This window comes from Ascaphus truei, chromosome 1 (assembly GCF_040206685.1).
Source record: "Ascaphus truei isolate aAscTru1 chromosome 1, aAscTru1.hap1, whole genome shotgun sequence".
NCBI lineage: Eukaryota > Metazoa > Chordata > Amphibia > Anura > Ascaphidae > Ascaphus > Ascaphus truei.
Window position 1 is genome coordinate 146,035,884 of NC_134483.1, and position 19,313 is coordinate 146,055,196.

At 45.3% G+C, this 19,313-nt stretch overlaps 1 protein-coding gene across 2 annotated transcripts in view; it reads right to left on the reverse strand.

Annotated features, from left to right (window-relative positions):
* The window catches only part of MOB3B (MOB kinase activator 3B), a 160,587-nt gene extending 142,029 nt beyond the window's left edge, over positions 1-18,558 (reverse strand). The window contains exon 1 of one of the 2 annotated variants that reach the window (XM_075595642.1): positions 18,359-18,558. The gene's annotated coding sequence lies outside the window, so the exon portion shown is untranslated. Of the gene's footprint in view, positions 1-18,342 lie in introns of both variants that reach the window. The other variant, XM_075595652.1, reaches the window with a different exon arrangement.
* Positions 18,559-19,313: the final 755 nt, after the last annotated feature.

Sequence of the window (19,313 nt, forward strand, 5' to 3'; positions counted from 1 at the left end):
CGGCTTGTCCGGTAGTCCTGGCGCCTAAGAAGGACGGAACCACCCGGTTCTTTGTGGACTACCGGCAGCTCAATGCGGGCACGGTGTCAGATGCCTATCCCATGCCCCGCATGGATGAATTGTTAGATGAACTCGCGGGGGCAAGGTATCTGACGACCCAGGAGGCTAGAGAGAAGTCTGCATTTATTACCCCGAGTGGCCTCTATGAATTTCTGGTGATGCCATTCGGGATGAAAAATGCACCGGCTACCTTTCAACGCCTGGTCAATCGCTTGCTGGAGGGTATGCAAGGGTTTGCAAGGGCATACCTGGACGACATTGCTGTCTTTTAGTAATTCGTGGGACTCACACTTAGTGTAGCTGCGGTGCTAGCCAGGATTAGGGAAGCGGGACTCACGTTGAAACCCACCAAGTGCTCAGTAGGGATGGCAGAGGTATTGTACCTAGGGCACAGAGTGGGTGGCGGGCATCTTAAGCCAGAACCAGCTAAGATGGAAGCTATAGTGCAGTGGCCCGTTCCCAAAACCAAGAAACAAGTCATGGCTTTCCTAGGCACCGCAGGCTACTACAGAAACTTTGTCCCTCAGTATAGCGCCATTGCCAAACCCCTGACTGACTTGATCCAGAAGCGACAGTCTGTGCTGGTAGTCTGGTCTCCTGCCTGTGAGGTCTCGTTTCAGGCATTAAAGACTGCACTAGCCAGCGCTCATAAACTTGCTGCTCCAGACTATGCAAAAAAGTTCCTGGTGCTGACTGATGCCTCAGACTTTGGCATTGGAGCTGTACTCAGCCAAGTGGGGGAGGAGGGCGATGAGCACCTGGTAGTATATCTAAGCCGCAAACTGCTGCCCAGAGAGGTGGCATATGCCACCATTGAGAAGGAGTGTCTGGCCATAGTGTGGGCTCTAAAGAAGTTACATCCTTATTTGTATGGCAGACATTTCACAGTAATAACTGACCACAATCCTTTGAGTTGGTTACAGAGGGTGTCGGGGGAAAACATTAAACTTTTGCGCTGGAGTCTTGCCTTACAGGAGTGGAACTTCACCATCCAGCACAAGAAGGGAAGTGAGCATGGTAACGCTGATGGCCTTTCCCGCCAGGACAGTCCTCAGGACTTACTAACTTCAAGAGCTGGCAGGTCAGCCCAGCCACCGGACGGGGTGGTCAGGGCAGTCCCTGCGTCTTGAGTGGGGGAGGTGTGACGGGGAGGAAAGGGTTAATACCCGATTTGCCATGCATTACTGTTGTTGCCCTGTCCCCGCCATTTTTATTGCCCATGTGCAGGCCATTCCCTGTCTGCGAGGGTAAAAGACAAGATGCATTGCTTGCCATACCCCCTAACCAACACATGATAGAAGATCTTAAATGTAAGGCAGGAGGTATGTTTTTGTAAGTCTAAGCAGGAATTACTTGGACATCCAGCTGTGATATGGGTGAATGAGCTTCGGTATTTTTATGACCAAGCCTGAAAGGGTTGTAATTATTTTTATGATGGAGCCTCAAAAGGCTCCCACAGATTTAGAGTCCCCCTGTCTAAAAGAGTGTCAATTATGACAATATCCAGAGGCCCATAATGTATACAATACTGGCATAATGATGCACAGCAGATGTCAGGCTAGTGACACCTCTAAGTCAGAGACCAGACACAGTGGCTCAAGAAATGGGTGTAGCCCAGGTATGCTAAGTGGCATGGGCGTCAACCTGACCCATGCGCCCTGCCCACCGGACAGCCCTTTTGACCGGTCTTATGAACTGTGGATCACTTGGCTATTCGTGGTTTTTTTTGTTCCCACGAGGGGATTGGATCCACATGTTAAAGATAGCTTTGGCCAGTCTGCATTTCTTGCACTTGCAAGCAAAGGACCATTTCTTTTGTTCCAAGGACAATTTATTTCATTTCCTGATCCCAGTGAGTGTGGTTTTAAGTGTATTCTGCAGATGTCGTGTGTTTGTCTATTAAGGAAATAAATCACAATTTATTTTGCAACATGTTCTGTGCAATCAAGTACCCAGAAATATAAATGTGTTGATAAAAGTTGATGTCATCGTGACATGCAGTAAAGGTTATTGTCATTTTATACCGTGTGTGTATTATCACTATTATTGTTGGTTCCTGTGAGGGGCTCCTCCCACTGCGTTGCGATCCCTCTCAGGTGGAGGCGATGCACCAAGACTATAATTCTATCACCACAGACACCCTGTGGCGGAGGCTTAGGCTCCTGTGAGTCAACAGGTAACTGCAGCACCGGGGTGCTTGTTTAGCGGGTACAAGGGCTACATTAGATCGATCTGATAGATAGATAGATAAAACAGAAAAGTTGCGCCAAAAATATTTTTTTTGTTGGAATGTAATTAATCAATTATGTATAATTAAAAATCAAATTAATATTATGATATCAAATATAGGAATATAAAACATACATACTCATAAAAATATAAATTAATAAAAATTCTTAGCAGAAAGATAATAATCCACTCTATAAATGTGGAACTTGTAGATGAACAGCTAACAAGACAAACAAAACATAAAAATAAATAAACCAGTCCCAATGAAGGAAGTCCAATTTAAAAAATCAGCAGAATAATGAGATGGAGCTAAAGGATTCAGGCAGCTCTCCCAGGGTGAACCACTTCCAGATTATACCTAGGAAAAGTAAAGAACAGAGAGTGCACGCCCCATAGCGTATAAAAGTATTTAATAAAGGGAAAGGGGGGGATGGAGGGGGGGAGGGGGGAGGCACACTTACACCAAGAAAGTGTTAAAATAGCATTTGTGAATAAATGATATCACCGCCAGCGTGTCCGCTTCCAGAGATCAGTCCTCCGAGAAAAAACCCCAGTGTGGGTTTATCCAGTTGATCAGCTGGGCACGTTATCTAAAGCGGGAGCGAAGCAGCCTGAGTCCTGATGTAGAGAAGTAATGCGGAAGTCCTCGCGGTATCTGAAGTGCTCTGAGCCTGGTCCGACCCCACCAGACTCTGCGTGATGACGTAGTTGTCGGGTCCTTATGCGTTTCGTCACTACCCTGTGACTTTTTGAAAGGCTTATGGGAAGTTGAGTCCTAATGGGGTTTAAATATCCCAATGTTGCTAAGCAACATGTAAACTGGTAGTGATACACAGATCCACAAAATGGCTGACTGTGTAAAATACATATGCTTACTTCATAAGCTATAAAAACCTTACCATAAGGGAATGATTCACAAACAAAAAACAATAACATTACATGCATACAACCAAAATCTGAAGGAACCATTAAATTAAATACATTAAAAAATCATTAAAAAAATTCAATCAGAATCGGACAACAGGTCCAAAAAAAGTTACAAGTACACGTCATAACACAAAAAATAAAGCAACAGACTATGAATCCACTACAAAAATATAATTTAAGAAAACTAAATCTAATCGTCTAAAAAAATCTAACAAATCGTAACAATACTATCATCAAACCAGGAAGTGTTCTACACCTTTGTTGTTCTAATCCCTAATGTACTGTAAATACTAAGTACTACTGTGGATTCCCTAACTCTTCTCTAATATCACTATTGTACCCAGAATGACCCTTAAGTGTTGACATAAATATCTTATTACCTATGTCACTCTAGGCATTAAAAGGACAATGTAGCGAGTATTCAGGAAAAATAGCCGTCAGGTGGTTTCTTGGAAATAACAGAGAGAAATAATTCTCTGCCAAAGGGCTATTTCTTGTTAAGACTATTGCTGTATCCTGTCCATGTCAAGATGCTGCACTGATCATGTTAACCCCTGGAGGCTGCGTAGTAAACAAATGGCAAACATACCAGCAAATGGGAAAGTACAACCAGAACTAAATTATGATCACACTGTTGAGTTAGTTATTAGGTACTGCAGGGGTTCTCAACTCCAGTCCTCAAGATCCGCCAACAGATCAGGTTTTAAGGATATCCCACTTTCAGCACAGGTGGCACAATCATAGGGTCAGTCTTTGACGGAGCCATTGATTGAGCGACCTCTGCTGAAGCTGGGATATCCTCCAGATAAACCGAATGTCCAGTGTTTGTTTTTAGAATGTAATTACATTCCTTTAATGAAGCAAATTACATTGTTACGTTGTTTACAATGGTGGGACTACCACAGAGTATATCTTTACAAATCAATCCGACTGCACACAGAATCCAATGAGGAAGTAATTACATTGATGTACATTTCTCAGCATTAGTATAAGGGCAGGTCCATACTGCTGCAGACAGCGCGGAGCATGATCACATTGCCCAAAGGCATCGATCCCGACCATAGACCGCGCGGGCGCAGCAGGAGGGGGTGTGCGCGTTGCACAAGAAATCAGTTGAATGAGGGCAAACCAGCTCCGTGGCGCCCCTAGGCACACCCAACATGGACACTAAACGCACCCGATTCACGCGGGTGACATCACAGCCTTCGCACGCCTCCACATGGGCGAAAAACTATATGGTCATAGCCTAAAAGGATTACATCTGTGCATTATGAGCACTAAAATATTATATAAGCTTCCAAAACATGCCTGCCCATTTACATCTCTCTCCCCCTCATTCTCTCATTCTTATTTTCTCTCTCTCCTTGTCAATAAAATGTATTTATGTATTTGTATATGTGTCTTCCAGTGCAAAGCACCGCTTAGTAACATGGGCCTTGACGCCCATGTGGTATAATAGGCTTTGTGGACTTGGGAAGAAGAGCAGTAAGTGTGTGTGTGTGTGTATAAAATCTGAGGACACTATACAATAGGACCCTGAAAAGCACTTTTTTCGGTTTGCTATGAAAGATTTAAGCTTCATTTATCATTTAAATGGGGCTGAAATCTTCTACAGCCAGAGTAGACGTCTTTACATTATAATTTAATGGTGTCTGTGTGCCGATGTCGTGTAGGCACTAGATGACTAGGAGGATTTCTGTACAGTATAAAAGGACCCCCGGTGGTTTCTTTGATGAGTGTGTATGACATGTTGGTTAGATAGGTTAAAATATTTAGCGAGTGACACCGTAAGCCCTGTCTAAAAGGGCTTCACATAGAAAGCCTGTATTTGTCTGATGAGTCCAGCAGGGAGCTGGTTAATTGCAGCTACAGACAATTGGCCAGTCTCCACCTGGCTCATCAAACAGGTTTAAAAACAGCCTCCTGCTTGATCTGGGTGTGGGGGGGGAGATATCTCAATAGCACCGAGGAAGTGGGTTCTGCTAGAGAGAGAGCCCAGGGAACCAGTCTGTCATGGTAGACCAGGTCTTTAACACCATTTATATTTAAGGGATCAGTCACAGGGCAAAACAAGGCAGTGAAATAAAGTGAGATTATTTGGATAAGACCTCAGAAACACACAGAAATGCAAAATACAGGGAATATACACACTTACTGGGGTCTGGGGGTTGAGAACTAGACTTTCCAAGTTGCCCGCTTCAGCAAAAGGCGTTACCATTTTAACTCCACGTCACTAGAATAAGCCTGAACAGGTAACTTTACTCTTCAAACCCCAGTCTTCAGCTTTGGCTAGGAATCTCTGGCACCTCAATGCCCCTGGGAATCCTTACCGGCGCTTCACTGGACTAGTTCAAAAGGTTATCTATAAGCTATTAAAGACAGACACACAGACACACTGAACTCTGAGCGTGGTAGTCCCCTTAATAGACTACCGTGTCCTATGTTTTAACATGGACTCAAGTGTGGGAACCTTACCCACCAGACAATCAGAGCAGGGCTCATCTGGCTAATGTCAGGGAAAGGGGTGGGCCAACCTGTATCTTAATCATGGCTATCTGTTCCTCTGCCCCTCCTTGCTACCAAATGGCCCGACACCTCTGACATCCTGGGTCTCCTTTGAGCCCAGATGACTAGGCAGACATCCTGGCTCCTATACAAATGCTTAGGCTGACTGCATGGAATTTTATACATACAGTAGAACATCCTATAAACCATACTTTAACAAAGTATAAACCTTGGGGAACCTTTATATATGGTTGGGGCACCCACAAACACAATACAGGTTCTGGGATACCTTGGCACTAACTGGGGTACCCCACTTATCCTAGGGATTCTCTCAGCTACAGGGATACCTGTTCATCCTTGTGCCTCATTTACCTTTCTGAGCTATGCTGAAGCAGGGTACCCTAGTGCTGAGTCACGCTTGCGTTTTCAAGGGGAGGTATTGGCGGGACAATGTGCCTACAGTACATGTATCCGAGAATCAGGCATGATTCCCGGGTACATTTATAGGGGAACCGACAACTCCGGACCCCAGTCTACTAGGCACATTCTGACAACAATTCCTCTGCAAAACCCTCCTTGAAACTCATCCCCTAGAAATCCCTGCTCGATTGTATGCCCGGAAAGATAAAAACACAAAAAATACTTTTATTACAGGTAACATATGGTAAAGATACAATGTTACTGGGCCCAAGAGCTAACTCTCTTGGACCCTTGTACACAAACCAGGGGTAACCAAAATGGGCTTAACCTTTGAGAGCCTGGTTACACCCTACCGTCACACAGACTCCCTGTTCCAGGACACAGCGGACCCTGGAACCTGCCAGAGAATGCATCCCATGAACACCAAACCCAGACCCGGAGACTGATGTAAAGAGCCCCTGCATACAGGTACCTCTTTGGACTTTGGGTGAGAGGCTGCTAAGAGGCCTAGCCTCCCAGCCCTTCAGATAGGGACTGGGAGTGTGAGCAAGCCTATACAGGGGGAAAGGCGTGTTTTATTTGTTTAATATGCTGAGATGAAGCTGTATTTGTCACGGGAGACCAGGTATTTACACCTTTTTACCGGGATCATTCACTGAGCAAAACAAGATAGTAAAACAAATTGTCAATTATTCAATAGAAACAGACGTACTCACAGTGGATTACAAAATACAGAAGAAAACACACTTACTGAGGGTCTGGGCTACAAAACTGGACTTTCCTAGGTGAAATGGCACATAAAATATAGTCTTAGGTTGACCGGAACTTGTCTCGAAATGTCCTGGAACTCAAATCGGCATGAAATTCCTGACACCACCGCTGTTTCCGCCCTGGAGATGCCGAAATCCCATGACAGGGAGATAGCACCAAACGTCCTGGTACTTTTTTCGGCTTGTAATCCCAGCCGCGACCGCTACGTTCTATTCTCAGAACTTGGCCCCTGAAACGTGGGACTTAGAAAATTTCTCGCTTTGAAATTTCTGAAGCCGTCTCGCTACAATTTCTCCAAGAGCATCTTTTGGTGATTTCAAATTTGCCGCTGCTGTTTTGGCGCTTAGAATCTGTGAGAATCTCGTCCGGATTGGTTGAGGGTTTCTTATAGTATTTCAGAGTTCATTCATGAAATACTCCAGCCAATCCGAGCATGGGAAGAATCCTACCAGCCTATCAGAGCGCTGCTAGTCTAAGCCGGGTGAGCTCGGATTCAGAATCTGACAAGGGCATGCACCAACCTGGCACCTCTGCCACTTGTCAGTCAAAAGCCACCCACGGAGTTAGGTTCCTCAAAGTCTGGGCTGGGCAAATGGTGGTCGGATGACTTCCATTCATCCCTGACGTGAGTTCTTGAGGCTAACTCTGCTGCCCAAATGGCTTTAACACGTTGGCAACCTCTGAGGCTTTCATGTCTGGGACCCGAGTAGACTTGATGGCACCAAGCTTGGTAGACACATGATCTCTCGGAACCGCGGACCTGGAAGTCCCCAGCTCATATACCGTGCACTAGCATATGTACTTTTATACACTTTAATAAAATGTACTTTCATATTTTTTCTAAGTCCTTTGGTTATGGGGAATAGAATGAAAAAGCGTGCAGGTTCATTATCACCAGCCTTATCCCTAAACACTGAAAACCAGACGTAGACTTTTAAAAACCCTTGCAACCTTATCTATGGTTGGAGTACCCCCAGAACCCCTATACCAGGTTCTTGGTGATCAGGGAATTAATTGGGCATCCCCTCTTATACTAGGGACCCCGTTACCGTTTCAGGGATACCACACATCCCTATGCCACATTTACCTTTCTGGTCTGTGCTGAAGCAGGGAAACCTAGCAGTGAGTCGCGCAAGCATTTTCAAGGTGAGATTTTGCCGAAGTAATGTGTCTCAATGTATCCGAGAATCCGACCAGATTCCCGGGTACATTTTTGGGGTATCTAGCAACTCTGGAACCCCGCTACCTAGACACATTCTGCCAAGACTTTCTCCGTAAAATCCCCCTTGAAACTCATAGCCTAGCAATCTCTGCTTGCTGGCACACCAGGAAAGATAACACACTGAAAATTCTTTATTGTCACATAATTACATACATGGCAGATACAATAAACAGGTTCAAGAGCTGACACTCTAAAACACCAAATATGGATCAGAGGTAACCAGACGAGCTTAATACCTTTATTGAGAACCTGGTTACCTCATCACCGTCACAGTATTGTTTTGAAGCTATGGGCTAAAAACATGCTAATGTTTTTCCCCAATCTTTGTCTCCCTGGTTATATCTCTGCACCCATCTCCTACAGTGTGTGTAAAACATATGAGAAAAAAGATTTGTAAGAGCTTGCACTCCAAGGACTCACTGTACCGAAACAGATAATAGTGGTGTACTGTACTATATTCTGTTGGGGATCTAGTCCTGCTGTAGATCACGTTTTAGAATAAAGTCAATAGTAGAAAGGCAGCAGGCAATCGTAAATTGAAGGAAAACATTGTATCTTTATTGAAGGTTAGATATTTTTACCAACTGGGACTGAAACGCATAGGAGGAATACGTAACCTCAATATACTTTTTTTTCTTCCATTTACAATGAGGTCACATATTCCTACTATGCGTTTCGGTCCCAGTTGAAAGGAATATGTAACCTCAATAAAGATACTATTTTTTTCAATTTACAAGTGCCCACTGCTCTACTACTATTGAATCAGTAACAGATGTGACACAGATAAACAACTATTTATGTTCTGTGCTGGAGCAGGCTGCTATTTACAATAGAGGAGACAATAGAACATGCTGTCAGACTATTTATTATTACTACAAAAAATTGAGTGGTGCTAAGAGCTTTGAGGACACAAGAAATATAAGAACAAGTTCCAAAAAAGGACCCTTAATGAATATAATCTTGACGTAGGATATGATGGTAGAAAACACTTTCGCCTGGAAAACCTCACCATGCACAGATTTTAAGATATAACAAAGTTCAATCCAAAATAGGCAGTGTGTAGATGAATTCCCACTATATCTTCAGTAAATGAATAAATAAAGATAATGCGTCAAATAAAGGACTTAAAACCTGACGCAGCTCCAAGGATTCTTCGGTCCTGGGTGTGCTTGCGTATAGAAATTGGATAAGTAACAGCAGAAGAAAAAATATCCACAGCCCACAACCTATAGGGACTTGCAGTGGAACGTAAGGCAAGGAATAGTAGTCCAGAGAGACCTGGCTACACCTATCAATACAATCCCGACACTGTGGTAAGTATACCTTGAGAAAGTGTTTCTTGCACGAAACGCGTTGGTGAGGCAGACACCTCACCTTGTTTGTTTCTATGACCATTAAATAATTTAATTTTAAGGCATATGCACTGCCTTTTCTCCTGTTCCAGTGATAGTGCTCCGTTTTTTTTCTTCTGCTATTATTTACTAATGACTTTAAACAATTGTCAGGCTTATACCTTTCATTGTTAAACCATCCAATAGTGATTAGATTGGAAGAAGTATTCATGTACAATAACATTTTCCTGGGTTAACCTTGGTGAGGAAAGTTAAAGGGCTGTGGAACTCCGTTACATGTCACTCAGGTTATGTATGCTGTGCACTTTTGACCTCATCCAGCAGACTCAAAGTGCTTTGTGTTGTGACCATGCAGTGTTCCTCAGATAAATGCCAATGTCTAAAATGCTTTTTAGCCTACAAACAAAAAATGCTCTGTAGCCATCTTCAGCCACTGTAACCATTGTTAATGTAAAGCTGTAGCCCCAGTTTATCTAAACCACATTTTTGAGGAAACTATGTGCAGGTGTCATGCTCTCTCCAAGCATGTTTAAACAAATGTGTTTCAGGAACCTGTACAAAAAGGCTCATGTTTCGAAGATTCCCTGGTGTAAATATGCTAAAAAATAAAAAAACTTAAAGAAGCATTCCTTCCTAGTGTCACTTTTTTTTTTTTTTTTTAAACCCGGTTATAAATCAGGGGCTATCCAAAGCTGAACCACGTTAATTTCAGCTCTGGGGATTCTCTGGTTCTCAAAATACTTACCTCCATAGGTGGTGCCAGTTAATTTTTGGCTCTAAATTCTCATGCTGCATGCAAACCAATGAGCCACATCATTGGCCTGCGTGCAGAGGGAGATTTAAACCTCCATTTTGTTTCCCCTGCAGGGAATTGAACCGGGGACACCTTCGGAGTTAAGTATCTCGGGGAGTAGGGGGGCCCAGGAGCTGAAAATAACACCGTTCAGCTCCGGAGACTCCCTGCTTAACATATATGTAAAAAAAAAATTACTAGTAGGCGGAACTACACCTTTAAAGCTGGTGCAATAATAGCAATACACCATGTGAAATATGAACATGAATAAATCACTGTATAATAACCTGCTTAAGGCATTGATTACAGTGCGTGCGCCTGTCGCCCGAGCGATGTGTACACCCTACAGCAGGCCTGCACAACTCGTAAAGTGAGAAGGGCTGAACTGCTCCAAGGAAAAAAAATTTGGGCCGCACGGGTAAAATCATCATCGTCATCATCTCTCCTCCAGCACCTCTCATCATCATCCTCATATCTCCCCAGAACCCCTCACTATCAACCTTTGCGATACTCCCTATCTATCTCTCTTACCCCCATCTCTCCCCCTCACACACACACATAATACTCCCTCTCCACATCAAACACACAATACACCCCTGCACAACACACACATCCCACCCCCCCTGCACCTCACATCCTTCTCCCCCCCTGCACCTCACATCACTCTCCCCCCTGCACCTCACATCACTCGCCCCCCCTGCACCTCACATCATTCTCCCCCCCTGCACCTCACATCATTCTCCCCCCCTGCACTTCACATCATTCTCCCCCCCTGCACCTCACATCACTCTCCCCCCCTGCACCTCACATCACTCTCCCCCCCTGCACCTCACATCACTCTCCCCCCCTGCACCTCACACCACTCTCCCCCCCCTGCACCTCACATCACTCTCCCCCCCTGCACCTCACATCACTCTCCCCCCCTGCACCTCACATCATTCTCCCCCCTTGCACCTCCCATCATTCTCCCCCCTTGCACCTCCAATGACCCCCCCTTGCACCTCCAATGACCCCCCCCTGCACCTCCAATGACCCCCTCCTGCACCTCCAATGACCCCCCCTGCACCTCCAATGACCCCCCCTGCACCTCCAGTGACCCCCCCTGCACCTCCAGTGACCCCCCCTGCACCTCCAGTGACCCCCCCTTCACCTCCAGTGACCCCCCCTGCACCTCCAATCACCCCCCCACACCTCCAATCACCTCCAATCACCCCCTGCACCTCCAATCACCCCCCCTGCACCTCCAATCACCCCCCCCTGCACCTCCAATCACCCCTGCACCTCACATCACCCTTCCTGCACCTCACCTCCCCTGCACCTCACCCCCCTGCACCTCACTCACCTCAATGCACCTCACCTCAATGCACCTCACATCACCCCCGGGACCGCGGGGAATCGCCACCATTTTTTTTTTTTTTAAATCTCATCGCGGGCCGCACAGAGAGGCCGGGCGGGCCGCATGTTGTGCAGGCCTGCTCTAAAGGGAGGCGATGGGCAGGCGGCCGTGACGTGGCGAAAAAACTGTTTTGTCAGCTCAAAATTCTGCAGCGCTATGGCTGGCCTGATATAGCTGTTGCATATTGTTCACGCCACGCGCCTATAATCGCAGCCCAATTTTTGACAGTAGACAATGTAGAAATATTGATTTTCACATTGTGTAATTTGTGCTCAAGTGTAGATGTTATTGATTTTATTAAAGAATCCACATTCCATCGAGATTTCTCAGGGCAATAGAGGGGAAAATATGGCAATCGCCACATTTTGCAAAGAAATTGTATTAATTGATGACAGTTTTTTGAGGTGTAGCAACATTTCTATACAAACCAGCTACATAAAAGTATTGCATACTGCTTATCTCTAGACTTCTATATTGTGCGGTGGATGCGAACTGAGAACCCGGTTTCCCCTGCATCCGCGGTCATCCTGTAGACAAAGCGAGGTCCTCAAACAAATAATAGTAATTCCAACATAGCAGTATTCATAAAAAGGTTTCAATGTTTAAAACTCCCAACATATTTCAACATTGAAACTTAAAACTTTGAAGCCACTTTGCCAAAAGTGTTAAACTAGCAACAAAACCACTGAAATGAAGTTGACAGCTCAGTCTCATGTAGGTACACTAGAGTAAGATTACCAACCACTAGACCAGTTTTTTTCAGCAGGGGTTCCTACGAATATTTGGTTTCCCGAGACATCCCTAAAGAATTCCCTGCAATTTTCAGGTTATTTGAAAATTGTACCAAATACAGAAGAATTTTCAATGCACCTGATCTCAGACGCACTATTAGAGAGGGTTGGGGTTCCTTACAATGCACCTAATCTCAGACACGCTATTGGAGAGAGTAGAGGTTTATAACAATGCATCTAATCTCAGACACGCTATTAGAGAGGGTTCGGGTTCCTTACAATGCATCTGATCTCAGATGCACTATTAGAGAGGGTTGGGGTCCCACAACATTTCACAATATAGTTACAGGGTCCCTTAAATAAAAAATGGTTACATTTAGGAGGTCCTACAAATGTTTTAATTATAATTTTTTTTTTTTTTTAATCCGGAAAGTCAAAACACTACAGGAAGATTTCACAAAGAAGGATTTGATAATGATCGAAAATGCAAATCATTGATAATTGATATGTAACAGGGTATGTCTCTTTCTACCTGTCTTTCCCCCTGTTACGCAAGTCCCTGCTAGCTGCAGGCTTTAACAGGTTAAATCTGTGGGCTTTTGACCCCCCTCCTGCTCCCTTTTGAGTGACAGAGGGTGGTGGTGACCCATGGCCTGGTAACACCCTATCTGGTATAGGTACAGACCTTGAGCCCGCCTCTTCTGGTTCCTCTCTGAAGAGAAGGGCCAAAAGTTAGTCTGTGTTCACCCTTTACAAGGAGTGGGCGTGAGTTCCCTCATCTCCCCTCCTGGGAGTGTGAGAGGCCAGTGAGGCCTCAAGGCTGACTGGTCTGTAAGATCTACGGCTCCAGACTCAAAAAGAGCATGCATCATTCAGAAGTCTGGAATATTCTGAGACCCTGTAATCGCTGTGGTAACATCTATGCAGTGTGCAATAAAGTCCCTGTTCTATCATATACCTGCCTGGACTGAGTCAGTGAGGAGGTGTATGAGAGAGTGCTTCAGATGGAGACTGCCTCTTGAACTACCGAGTTCTCAGAAGCTGGAGGTGCTGACACCCAACCAGATGACATAACAAGCCTGTCCTGATCTCCACTACATCGCAGATCCCCTCAGATCTTCTGAACCAACAGGTATGCCTCAGCACCACACAAAGATTGTAACTAGAAGTGTATCTCCCGGAGGAGGGAGGGGGGTACATGTGTTACATTTGGAGGCGCTGCTGAGATCAGGACAGGCTTTCAGGACTGCAGAAATGCAGCAAGTAAAAAGGGACTTTAAAAACAGCAGCAACACAGCAGCGGATGCAGCAGCGACATTGGCGCAAAAAGGGTCCAGGGCCCCTGATGGGATGTTTCCAGGGATCCTTGGGCACCTATCCACAGACGGCAGCTACAGACAGGGGCCAGGGGTAAGCCTCACCAAGCACACAGACTGTGCGGAGAAGGGGGGAGACTTTCCCTGAGGCCATTGCCAGGGAGAGACAAAGATCCCTGAGCCCTTCCCTGTTCCACCATTGTTGGGGCGTACCCTGATGGCAAGATACTAGGGAGCATGGTTACCCTTCACTGCGACCTTAAGTCATGTCCTACATTGGGGGCGTACATGTGTTTAATATACAAGAGAGATAGATTATATATATATATATATATATATATATATATATATATATATAGCAACTGTAAATATTACTGTATGATCGTTTGCATGTCTTAGACAGGTCTGCAACCCTGTCTCTCCCCATTATCGCCCAGCACACAGCGTTTCCACTGCAGCAAGGGATTCTGGGAAATGACATGCAAATGAGCACACAGTGCCACCTTTTGTCTCAAGCTCGTATTACACAAGCAAATCCTCAAGCCAATGCAATAGCGTATTTGTGATGGTGCTCAACAGTGCTGGGACTATGTGAAAGGAGGGGAGTAAACTGGGTGATAATTATATTTTACAATGGCACTGTCCCTTTAATTGGGCATAAGGTACCCTGAAGGTAGGAGTGGGTTGCCAAAGACAGCCCTCTCTTTCCTCATTAGGTAGCCCCAGGTTTAGTACTCACTGAATCTTCTTTCTTCTCCAGTCTCCCCTCCAGAGCGTGCAGCTGTATTAGGGTGTAGATCCAAAGCCAGGGTGTGCAGCGCACAGCAATAAGGAGGAGCAGGTCTTGCAGAAAAAATAGTCCTTTATTTAATTCATGGTGTGGGACAACAGCAAACCTTCAACGCGTTTCGTTCAAGGAACTTTATCAAGAAGTTCCTTGAACGAAACGCGTTGAAGGTTTGCTGTTGTCCCACACCATGAATTAAATAAAGGACTATTTTTTCTGCAAGACCTGCTCCTCCTTATTGCTGTGCGCTGCACACCCTGGCTTTGGACCTCAAGCCAATGCATACTGTTTTAAACACAGCTTTTAGACAGAGGTTTGGATGAGATGCAAAGCCAGTAAATCCACTCACAGACATGTTTCAACCTTGATGGTATATATATATTTGTTTGTTTGTTTCCTTTCTTTTAATGGCTTCCGCTTAATAAAGTAAGAGACAATAAAATGATCTAATATAATTACCAATCATGTTGAAAAATTAGAGTATAGAAAGAGAAGAGATGAATGACTGAACCCTGACCCTTTAATGTTGCAGTTTATCCTATTTTTTAGACTTGAAATACTTTTTCATTGTAAACAAATGTTTGAGAGTTTTTACAAACAATATCTATTGTTTTTTGGAGATACGACTGTCAATCCTCACAGGTAAATTGTTGGTTTTGCTTGGCATGGCATGCAAATAATATATATATATCAGCGCCCCTTTCTTACCTCCGTACTGTATCTGTATCGGGAGTGCAGGGGGCAGCCATCTCGGTCAGGTGCGCATGCGCAGTCAGATAATGTTGGGGCCATCTTGTATAGCTCCGCACATGCAGCCGCGGGACTACAAGTCCCAGGATCCTCTGGGGGAAGGAATGACATGGGGCAAGCCAACCAATGAGAGACTGCGGGGAAGGAGAGACAGGATATCCTCCGCTGCAGGGAGCGCGCGAAGGAAGTCCTGACGGAGGAGGTAGTGGCCAGGGAGCAGTGCTTCCCTGGACTAGGCCTACGCTTGCCCACTTAGGCCCCGAGTCACTCCAGCGGAGTATTGCAGGGAAGGCCCCCAGATTGGGACTCTTCCCCTTAGCTTCATAGTAGTACTGTTGCACCGGTTATCGGACGGCCACGAGGTGCCCTGCGGTCTGGGACCAGGCCACAGGCCACATAGACATTTAGGTGAGACACTCCAGCTGGAGCTCACCCACGAGGCCGATCAGTATCCTAAGGAGTGAGGGGATTGATGTCGGTGGCCCCGCGGCGTGGGATCTGACTGATCCTTTGATCCGACGGTGACACTCGGTACAGAAGTGCCCAGGCAGGTATCCTAAGGCGAAAACCTTCACCGTTAGCATATAGCCAATAAAGAATATCACTTGTGAGCACATTCACATGTCTTAGGCCGTGCTTATAGTGCCGGCGACGGCGACACGAATTCGCCCAAAAACAAAAGCATTGCCGCCGTCGCGTGCGCTTATAGTGCACGTGATGGCGACAAGCGACGGAGCAACGTCGCCATCGCGAAAACACGCCAAATTTTGATTTTTCAAGGGCCGTCACGTGACTTTCGCTGGTGGCGACGAGTGACGTCACCCATCGTGTCGCCGTCGGCGGCACTATGGGCAAAGCCTTAAGCTAAGTCCCCGCTGGCGCTGAGCGCACTCATGCTTGGAGAGCGCTCCAAGCATGAGCGCCGGGTGTCCGGCTTGTGTGCGAGGGGGGGAGGGGGTAGTTCAGCACATGGGTAAGTATAGATTGTTTGTTTACCTACGCGCTGATAGCGGCTTAGCGTGTGTGCACGAGCGGGGACTTACATATATCTATATATGCAATTCCCCGCCGCAAGCGCTGCCCGCTCAGCGCTACCGGGGACTTAGCCTTAGACAGTTCTGCAACCCTGCCTTTCAACCATTATCACCTAGCATACAGTGCTTCCATTGCACCAAGCAATGTGTCACATTTTGCCTGAAATCCATTTTTACATGGAACCCATGTAAGCAAATGCCCATTAAGGTTGAAACATGTCTGTGAGTGGTTTGACTGGCTTTGCATCTAATCCCATGTTGTGCTTAAAAGCTGTGTGAACAGCAGAGCATGTGCGTATATGGGTTCCATGTAAAAATGGATTTCAGGCAAAAGGTGACACAGAATGTGCTCACAAGTGATTATATTTGTTTACAGGAGACAAATAGGTAAAACCGTTTCTTTAGTAATGATTAAATCCAGATTGCTAAACCCTCCCACATTTAGATGCTTTATTTATTCAAGTCAATGGGAGTTTTTCCCGTTTGATCGCAGCTTTCAGGATTTATCAAATAAACCCTTTCAAAGACCACGATGAAAAAGAAAATCCTTCATTTCCACAGAAACCAAAACAGAGAAATGTTAGCTGTAGGCATGATTACATTTGTTTCAAGAAAACTTTCACTGTTAAGATGTTTTCCCTTTTTTTCCCTCCCAATATCACTCTTTTGATAGCTTAAGCTAGCGGTGCGCAAACCGGGGGCGCGCCCCCCAAGCTTTATTGGGGGGGAGGCGCAGGCCGCGCAGCGGTTACAGAGGCCACGCGCTAAGAGCGCGAGGCCCTTGTAAATTTACTTACCGGCTTCTTGTCCACGCGTCTCCATGGCAACGCGGCATCAAACGACGCCGGTTACCAGAGACGTCACTTGACGCCGCGGGTCACGTGACGTCACATGACCTCGCAGCGTCATTTGACGCATCACTAAGGGGTGCGCGGGGAGTTTGTGCACCCCTGGCTTAAGCGGCTAGCACAGTCCTCTGTTCATTGCTCCACTACTGAATGGGTTAATCATCAGCGCTGCCTGCAATGCTCAGTAGTCCCTGCAGCACAGAATGGGATTACACATCAAACTGTTATTTACCACTTGTTTTTGCAACCTCCAACAGTGGAAAAGTTCAAGATCAGCACCTGGGCCCTTCCAATGCAAATGAGATAAATACTAAGGTAATCTCTCCCCACCCTCCAGATGTCATGAATCTGGATCTCACATGCGTGTTTTTATAGAAGATGAACCTTCTATTCCACGTGTGGATGTTTTGGGATTTCACACAGGAGTGGCTCAGCGAGTAAAGACACAGAAAACAGTGAGACTGAGTTTAAAGCAGGGGATACACACAAAGACAGGGGGTGCCCAATGCCACATCCAACTGACAAAACATATAAAGTAATAAGTATAAAGTTTAAATACTTCAATAATAATAATAATAATATTTACTTGGACATAGATCGTAAGCTCATCTGGGTAGGGACTGTGTCTGTAAAAATTCTTATGTACTGTTTACTGTGCACTATACTGTAATTATGAAGCACTTTGAGGCCCAATGGGAGAAAAGGTGATATGAAGTTATTATTCTAACTCTGGAGATATATATATACACACACATTCCCTGATTAGTAGCACCTACGAGATATGGATTATCTTCCTCAAACGAAAATAATCCAAAGAGAACAGAATAAAAGGTTGTGCTTTTCTCTCCTCCTGCAGCAGTAAAAGCAGCACCAACAGTAGAGCAGTTGCATGAAGGATAAGTGCCAGGGGTTAGGGAGGAAGCAGTTACAACATCGCATGAAGTGAAAAATAAAATGCAATCCAAAGTCTGATTGCAACACAGAGCAGAGCAAATACTCAGCCCCTCTCCACACGTCCCAGCAACAGGAAAGCAAAAAGGACAGATTGTTAAGTGAGAGGAGTTGCACTTTTGCACCGTTCCTGCTCTGCTCAGCCAGGGCTGCGCCCCTAACACTAAAACACTGATACATCAAACAGCCTCCAATGCAACAATTAACTTTGCTGAGCAACTGCAATGTGAACACCAGGCATGGCACATACCATGCATCTGCATTACCTCCTGTCCCAGGATCTCACGCTTCTCCTGTGTCTTCCTCTCTCCTTGTATCCAAGAAGTGTTGTTGTTGTTGTTGTAAGGTTAAAGCAGCCCTGTGATCTCAGCGGATAACTCCAGCAGGGGATGAATGATCAGCCCCAAGAAGAGAGAGGCGCATGTAATCCCCACTGGGTGTTTCATTCACACATCCCAGCATCAGCCAAGCTTGCGTTACCACCAGCTCCCCCTGCTGGGGAGTGTTGGGACTGCGCGCCCTATGGTGATGGAAAACAATAGGCACAGATCCCAAATGGCCTCACACCTCTGCAGTTAACTCCTTCAGTGCCAAGGGGGCTTCACATTGCAGAGAGGGTTAGGTTTGGGGAAGTAATTCTACTCACACAACACAAATTAAACTTTTAGGCCAGGGCTCTTCAACTAGTGCTCCAAAGGGGTCAGATCAGAAAACATGTAGAAGTAGAAGGGCCACAAGCTTATATTGTAACATAATTGTAGATCATTTAAAGACTTGAGTGTTGATAAGAAATTATTAGATTTCAACATTTTGTAATGATTTATGAAGTAGAAATGGCCGTGTTAGTCCAGTTGCGATACTCATTTACTCTGCGTAATCATTTATATCAACTATACCATGCATATTTACATAACCTTCATTTACAAGTGCGTTTCAGTGTGAACAATTAAACATAGCTGCCTAAGTAACTACAGTAGTATAGCATTAGAAGGACCAGAAAGGACCTTCAAGGGCCATATGCGGGCCCTGCGTGGGCTGCCAGTGGAAGAGCCCTGTGTTATGCTACAGTATTTAGTGGTCCGTTTGATATGATTACACAATTCAATGTGTATGTCCAGTAGTACTGCCAGTGTAAAGTAACTGTGCTATACATACAACAGTAAATGCTATATTAATACCTCACCTGGCCATCTATTTTATCTTCTGAAGTACATGGGGATC